This window comes from Capra hircus, chromosome 22 (assembly GCF_001704415.2).
Source record: "Capra hircus breed San Clemente chromosome 22, ASM170441v1, whole genome shotgun sequence".
In the NCBI taxonomy this organism is placed as follows: domain Eukaryota; kingdom Metazoa; phylum Chordata; class Mammalia; order Artiodactyla; family Bovidae; genus Capra; species Capra hircus.
Genome location: NC_030829.1, coordinates 22,733,666 through 22,742,686, shown reverse-complemented (window position 1 = coordinate 22,742,686; position 9,021 = coordinate 22,733,666).

Genomic DNA, 9,021 nt, shown 5'->3' with positions numbered 1-9,021 from the left:
TGAAGGGTTTTTTTTTTTCTATCAGAAACCAGGGAAATAAGAATAAACAATACATATAAAACAAAAGGTATATTTGAATAAATTTGAGGGAAAAAAATTCTCTTTTCTTCATTAAACTCTTAGTATAATGGTAGGGAGTCTGTGTGTTCTGTATGCTTGCATCTTCAATACCTAGTACAGTGAATGCCATATAATGTTTTGTATCAGGGGCTAACTTGTTTCTTCTCTGACAGATGGTGAAATTGAATGGAAGCAGGTCTGACTTTAGACACATTCATTCATTTACACTGCCATGTTTTCCTTCTGAGAAAGAGTACCATGTACATATGCATCTTCTCTTGTTTTGGCTACTGGGGCTCCTAAATACCTCTGCTCAGGAGCATGTTCATCTCCCTCACCCCAGCTTCCCCTACAAAAGCTCAAGTGACATTATACTCCTTTTAGAAAATCTCCTACCAATTTCAGTGTGCCCCAATTTTACCCCAGGAAAAAAAAAATTGTTCGGTTAACTCCTTATACACAGTCCATGTTCTTAAGGAACTCATACTTTAGTTAGAAGGTAAGATATGAGTCAGTACCACACATGGTGAGTTATTGCCAGACATGGTTCAAAGTCCTTACACATCTGGAGGCCAGATGATACAAGTGAGAAAGAGGAGCTGCATGGGACAGACAGAGCCTGGAGGCTCATGCCTCTGCTGAGTTGGTACGGGCTGGGGAGCCACCAGTCTACCCATAGTAGGTGGGATACCGAGCCAGTGTTGCAGATCTGCCTTTTCACAGTGGGGAGAAGCAGGACCTTGGTATTTAAATGAAAAATCCTTCAATGGGGACCCACTGAATAATTTTAAAACAAAGTGTAGGAAAATAAACACATTCCTTGAGTAAATCTGGTCCATGGATAAGAAAGGACCTGTGGAATAAATGACACCATTGAACCACCATGCAGGGCTTAACGCAGACTTCATGTACTGGAAAAGTTGAGAAGAATAATGACTGATTTTGTCAGAGAAAGTTTGAGAGAACAGGTAAGTACTTAAGATGCTCTTGAGACATGAGTATCTTTAGATAAGCAGAAGGAAACGGGGTCTTTGTGGTGAAAGGAAAGATGTGTGGGACAAAGCTCTAACTAGTAGGAATGAGCAGGACATCTTACAAGTGATGAAAAAGAGGTGAGTGGATGGATCAAGTTGGGAAAAATAAAGGACAACAGTATCACTGCAGCCTGTAGAAAGTCATCTTTGGAACTTACAGTCTGTTAAACACCCCATGTGGGCTAAATGGGATGCCGGGTGAGGCACGGCTGAAGCAGATGGAGATGCTAAAAGGAGAGAAGATGGGGTTGTGCCAGAGCAGGGGAGCAGGAAGTAGGTTCTGCTGGAAGGAAAGCCTCCTCCACTCCAGATGCTCAGCCAATATTTGTCAAACAGAATTTAACCCCTGGGCAGCGGGGCACAGAAGACAAATTGTCCCCTGGAATCACTTAATAATCTACTTCAAGCGTGTCAGTCAAGTGTTTCAGTAGCATGAACAATGGGAAAGGAGATCAGGACCTCTGAGAGTAAAGATGGAAAGTAAGACTGATGTGGGTTGGACCACAGGGAAGAGGGAGGAACAAGGGACTGTAGAAATGAAGAAAACAGGAAAAGAGTGGAGCAAGTTAAGGTAGAACTTTCGGTGATAAGCACTAAGAACTCGAGGTGGGATAGAAAGGGGGCAATCTGACTTTTTAATACTTGCACACAAAGACATGGGTTAAATCTAATGATTTAAATGATTTAAGACATGGATTAAATCCAATGATTGCCGTGTGTGTGTGTGTGTGTGTGTGTGTGTGTGTGTGTGTGAGAGAGAGAGAGAGAGAGAGAGAAAGACAATAGAGGGAGAGAGGAGGAGGAGCACAGTGGAGACAAAGAAGGACAAGAAAGAGGAGGAAGAGAGAGAAGAGAAGATGGTGAGATGGAGCCAGGAAAAGGGGAGGAGAGAGAGGTCAAGTCAGGTAATCCAGTGGCCTTTCCACGGCACGAGCAAGCGTCCCAGGTGAGCATGAGCGTGATGCGTCCACAGGCTGGTCCTGCAGCTGAGTTTCATTTCCTCTTCCTTCTTTTGCAGTGTGAGTTTCTTACTATCCTAGGTGCGATTTTATGTGATGGCTACTAAGTGAAAAAAAAAAATTAATTTCTCTTTTGTTCAAATGAGGAAATAGCAATCTGTTTCAACCCAGGAGGAAAATACGATTGTGTTGGACCTATTGAGAGTGCTGCATGGTCTCCAATGTGAGATTTTCAGAGTTCGGTTTGACTCTAAGTGGTACTTGTTCTTTATGTGAGGACTGAGAACACAATTCCTTTATAGAATGCAGCTCTGCTGAGGAACAGAATGTGCATCTTGGTAGCACCAGCTACGGACACACGCTGTGCTGTGAGCAGCCACATGCTGGCAGCAGCTGGCCCAAAGTGGCACTGGCACTTTCTGAAGAAACTGAGTCTGCAGGGAAATAAGGAAGGCTAAGGAGAAATGAAGAAAGGAGAGAATACAGCTGAGACCAGGCCAGCAGAGGCAAGCAAGGGCTCTAACTCTAGCGAAGCTGAGAGGAGCCAGTGATGGGTTTCTGAGAACCCCACACACCAGAAGAGATTTGCCAGCCTGTCAAGGACTGCTGGCGAGGGGCCAAGAAGGGATGCTAGGGGTTGAGTTCATCCATCACTTAGGGCAATAACTGTCCAGGCTGAGACCTAGGAGAGGAAGAAGAGTCATTTCCAGGGGGAGCAAAGTGTGCTCTTTGAAGAAGGGAAAACATCAAGAGGAGATTTTGCTTTTTAAAGGGAGTAATGCATGTTGGTTAAAAATACCGCTTGATGGCTTGTGCTGTTTGTTATGCAGCCCGCTGTCATTTTAAGCAGAATTCATCACTCACTGCTCCGTCAAGCAGGAAGGCAGCCAGAGACTTCCCCAAAGTTGATAGGATGGAACTTCTTCCATCTGCCAATTATGGTGACCTTCGAAATTCAATAGACCCTGTCGGGCACACACAAGCAACTTAATCCTGAGGAAAGCAAGAACATATTTGCACTAGCAGAAGATCTGCTGTGTCTGAGCATCTTATGTCATTTTAAACAACCAGGGGAGAAAATGTAAGTGCAGACAGACCTCAGCAGAGGACCGATGCCAAGCCCATGAATGGCAGAGATGGAAGATGTTAAATTTTGTTACTTCACAGGCTACTGCATCAACTCTTAAGAAAAATCTCATTAAAGACACTTAAAATGTGGCCCAGACTGGCTACACTGCCAGACTAAAAACATTCTCGATGACCATCACGTCTCTGAATAAGCCACTCAGGGGACATTGGAAGAGCTGGGCCTAGATCTCCCCTCACCATAAGTCTCGAGACTGCTTTACTGATGGACAGGAAGGAAACCCAAGGGATAACTCCTAACATGATACGCTGACCACTGGCCTGGGTGCAGATGGCCCAGCCCACCTCATGCCCAGGTTTGGAGGAGCTGGGTAGCAAGGGACACATATTTCTTGGGCTCAATCTGTTACTGAAGAACCTGCAGGTTGGACCATGGACTTTGAGTCCGAACAAATGGAGGCATCACCCTGTAGCCTGGTCACACACTGCCCTACAGAATAATGACAAACTAGGGCCCTTATTTACACAAACATGAAAGGCTCCCTGACTCACACACTGGTGTCTGGACTGCAGGGGCAGCTGCCATGAAGCTTCTCACCCAGTGAGAAGCTCTGACCCGGCAAATGCTATAGATGGTGCCCATGAACACTTTCGCTACAAGAAGGGCTGCCAAATTTGACGGGGGAGGCACATTTAATCAACAAAACTGAGTCATAGAGATCGAGAAGAAAGAAAAAAAAAACTTCATGATTATACCTAACAGTTTAAGAAAAGCCAGGAATGAATGAGTAGAACACTGAAGAAGAAAAAACATTGACTTCTGTGCTTATTATACACCCATCTATCTTTCAAATTCCAGCTCAAATGCCATCCGCTTAGCCAAGTTTCATTCAATCATCTCCAAAGTTATTTGCTTCATTGGTATTTGCTCTTACGCTTCTACATCATGGCACATGTATCTCTACTAAGCAATTTCTATTTTACACCTGTATTATTTATCTTATCAATTTCCTCTGCTATTAATTATCCCTTGTGATAAAGTCTGAGTAATCAAAGAAAATAATGTGTTCATCCTTTAACATGGAAAGCGGTGCTTCATGTCTGTTTTTTAAAGATGCTAGGATAAATGCGTGTTTTAAAATCAAGAAGGTGCCAGATCCAAACCAAAGCTTTGTTACTTGCCTGCTACTGCAGGTAATGATTTCTTATGATCAGCCACTCAAAAATTTATTAAAAATATTTAACTTTTTTTTTGTTTACCTTTTAATATTTTTGCTTTTTAATCTGCTCACTGGGCTAACTAAAATAACAGGCCTTTTATTTAACCTCCAGCTAAGAAAACAGTTTTAAATAGAGAAGGAGGCTAATGGAAGTACATATTCAGAATGGGTATTCGTTTTTTAACGTCTTTGCTCACCAGAGCTTCCTAATTTGGCGCTCTCACTTATGGTGTTTCTTGTTTTGGTTCTCAAAGAAAAACAAACAACCTAAAAGAGACACAGAACAAAGCCATCTAGATTCTGATGCCAGTTTTCCTCCAGGGAACGATGCTCAGATGGATGTAACTATGGAAAAACAATTGTAAATCCTTCCTGTGAGAAATGGTTGTTCCTATGTTCAAGGCCCACAGAGACTAAAAATGAGCTCTTTTAGGTAGATTCACATTTTTTTTTAATGTGTAAACAAAATGAATGCAGAACTCTTTTACCAATTCCTGAGCTCAATCAGAAATCTTCAGCACATGTGCAGGTCTTTTCATCTTAAAAAAAAAAAAAAAAGAAAGAAAACTTGCTGCTAGATTTTAGGAATATCTCTATTTTTAAAGAGAAATCTTGAGGAATGTTTTCCTAACATAGTCACACACTCTCCAAAAAAAAAAAAAAAAAATTCTCCAGCTCATAAAAGTTTTATTTACCTATTTCACCAAATAATTGTTCTTTTGTTATAACTGTCATTGTTATTTTTGTTGTTATTACTAATCTTTCCATGACCATCCACACTTCTTAAGAACAAATATGCATTTTTGGAGTAGGAAATGTATCCCATCCGGTTTGAGTGAGGCTAAATCCTTTCCACCAAGTGACATGCAAGATAGACTCCATCTCCAACGTGACCTAAGCCCAGCCCACCAGAACCTCCATCCCACTGGGTGCTGGGATGGGCACATGATTCACCCTGTCAATGATAAGCTTCCTAGAGATTTGCAATACGGACACTTGGAGAAAGAATCTATCCCAAGTCATATAGGCTTGGGGTTATCAGGTTATCACCCTACAGATGGAAAAAACCTGCCAGAAAATGAAGTCACCAGACAGAAGTGGGCAGAGTTGAGAAAGAGAGGAAGAGTCAAGCTTCTGAAGCTGTCATATAGGTCTCTGTGTACAGTGGGACTTAGAGATTAAGTTAATGTGAACTTTATAGGCATGTGACCCAATAATGAGCTTATGATTTTTAGTGAATTTGACTGGATCCTGGGACACACAACACTAAGAGGTCTAATCAATAATCCATGCTTTGCCCGTTTTATGAAAACTGCAATAGTAGTGAGGCTCTGAATGCTCTAAGTGGACTCTCACATCTACATCTTTGGTCAAGCTGCCCTCCTTTTGCTCTCACAAAATCCTTTTCTGCCCATAAAAAAAATGTTCCAACCTAAATCCTATTTCTTCTATGAGCTACTTTCCTCCATTTTGGGGAACCTCTTACACAGGAAATACTAAACAATAAGAATTCTCAAAATGGAACTTAAGGATCCTTATGATCCTCAAATTATCCAGGAAGGTTTATATTTTGTCATTAAGTACTAATGATTTGAGCCAGACTTGATAAGTCCTAAGAATAGAGAAATGAAGAAAATATTCAAGGATTTTGATGTAGCTCAGATTCTACTGAAGGATGAGTAATAAGCAATCGATAACAATTTGGTGATGGAAACTAACAGGCAAGCAAATGTCAGATAGTGACAAATGTCCCCAAGGAGATGCAACAGAATGATGTGCTGCAGTGGCTGTGGGAGGACGGAGCTGCTTCAGACAGGTGGGCCTGTCTAAACACACACTTGAACATATTTAAGTAGAAAGCACAATAAAAATAATTAAAGACAACAGTGAAAACAATACTTTTCCATTAAAAGTGGTCCCTGATATGATAAACAGAGTTACCCTTTGACCCAACAATTCTACTTCTCGGTATATGTTATTGTTGTCCAGTTGCTCAGTAGTGTCTGAGTCTTTGTGATCCCATGGACTGCAGCATGCCAGGTTTCCCTGTCCTTCACCACCTCCCAGAGTCTGCTCAAACTTATGTCCATTAAGGTGGTGATGCCATCCAACACCATCTCGTCCTCTGTTGTTTCCTTCTCCTCCTGCCTTCAATCTTTCGCAGTATAAGAGTATTTTCCAATGAGCCAGCTCTTTGCATCAGGTGGCCAAAGTATTGGAGCTTCAATATCAGTCCTTCCAATGAATATTCAGGACTGATTTCCTTTAGGATGGACTGGTTGGATCTCCTTGCTGTCCAAAGGACTCTCAAGAGTCTTCTCCGACACCACAGTTCAAAAGCATCAATTCTTCAGCACTCAGCTTTCTTTTTTTCTCACATCCATATATGACTACTGGAAAAACCATAGCTTTGACTAGACGGACCTTTGTCAGCAAAGCGCTGCTTTTTGATATGCTGCCTAGGTTGGTCATAGCTTTTCTCCCAAGGAGCAAGTATCTTTTAATTCCATGGCTGTAGTCACAATCTGCAGTGATTTTGCAGCCCAAGAAAATAAAATTTGTCACTGTTTCCACCGTTTCCCCATCTATTTGCTATGAAGTGATGACTGGATGCTATGATCTTTGTTTTTTGAATGTTGAGTTTTAAGCCAGCTTTTTCACTCTCCTCTTTCACCTTCATCAAGAGATTCTTTAGTTCCGCTTCACTTTATGCCATAAGGGTGGTGTTATCTGCATATCTGAGGTTCTTGATACTTCTCCCAACCATCCTGATTCAGGAGAATCTTCAGTATATACCCAAGAGAAATAAAAACACATGTCCATACAAAAATGTGTACATGAAAGTTCACAGCAGCAAAATTCATAATAGCCAAAAAACAGAAGTAACTGTCATAAACTGAGGAATGAATACATGTAGACATACAATGGAATATTACTTGACTATTAAAAGCAATGGACTTCCCTGGTAGCTCAGTGGTAAAGAATCTGTCTGCCATGCAGGAGACACAGGTTCAACCCCTGGGTCAGGAAAAATCCCCTGGGGAAAAGAATGGAAACCCACTCCAATATTCTTGTTTGGGAAATCCTAGGGACAGAGGAGCCTGGTGGGCTACAGTGTATGAGGTTGCAAAGAGTTGGACACGACTTAGCAACAATAAAAGGAAATGAAGTCAACAGATAGAGTGGGGCAACATGTACCTTGAAAATATTACTCCAATTGAAAACAAAAAAGCCAGTCACAAAAGATCATATGTTAAATGATTCCATTCATGTGAAATGTTCAAAATAGGCAATTCCATAGAAAGCTCGTTAATGGATGGCTGCTGGAGAAGTGAGCCCGGAGAAGTGACTGCTAATGGGTAAATATGGGGGTCTCTTTAGGGGTGCTAAAAATATTCTAAATTTACATAGTGGTGATGGTTCCACAACTCTGCACAACTACAAACCCCTGAAGCCTTTAAATGGGTGAATTTTATGGTGGTGGTGGGTCAGTCACTAAGTTGTGTCCAACTCTTATGACCCCACGGACTGTAGCCTGCCAGACTCCTCTGTCCCTGAGATTCTCTAGGCAAGAATATTGGAGTGGGTTTCCATTTCCTTCTCCAGGGGATCTTCCTGACACAGGAACTGAACCTGGGTTTCCTGCATTGCAGGCACATTCTTTACTGCTCAAGCTAGAAGGGAAGCGAATTTTATGGTATATGAATTATATATCAATAAGGCTATTTTAAACAACCAGCAAAACAAGTCTATATCATTTGGGCTTGAGGGACACAGTGTACAGCTAAACTTCACTAATGAATCAAATATTGTTTGCATATTAATTGCATTATGTTTTTACTTTGCATTTCCTAGCACTTTTGACACAAACTAGAGCACCTAGTTCGGGATGGTAGGGATTGTGCCTTTTGTTTCTTTAGTATTTCTCCTACCCCAAGGGTATGCGCACAGTAGGATTTCATTAAATATATGCTTACAGGTGGGTCATTTTATGAAAGGCAGCAAGGAACATGCAGTTTGCGTGGTTTGCTAGGGCTTCTGTAACAAGGTACCAAAAACTGAATGGCTTAAATAACAAATTTACTGTTTTATAATTCAGGAAGCTTGATGTCTGAAATTGAAGTATTGGAAGGGTTGGTTCGTTTTGAGGGCTGGGCAGGAAGAATTTGTTTCAGGCCTCTCTCCTTCGTGTTCACATACCATTTTCCCTCTATGTGTACCTGTGCCTCTATGTTCAAATTTCCCCTTTTTATAAGGACCTCAGTCCTACTGAGCTAGGACCCACCTGAATGATCTCATTTAACTTGACTACCTGTCAGTGAGGTCACATTCTGAGGTACTGGGGATTAGGATTCCAACATACCTTTTTTTCAGGGGTAGGGGCTCAATTCCGCTCCTAACAGAATCCATTTTCAATTTCTATTAAAAATCTTAACCATGAAGTGCTTGATTTTTTGTGAACTCCCTGATGGCTCCCAGGCCAGAGTATTCAGCCATGCCACAGGTAGTGACTATCACAAAGCTATTATTAAATCTCCGAAGTTGAACAGAAAGTGTCTCACTCCAGTGACCAGGCTGTAATTCAGCCCTTTTGCTGAGACTTTCTTATTTTGCAGTCCACTACTTTGCCCTATCACCAGATGAATTCATTTGGCTTAGCCT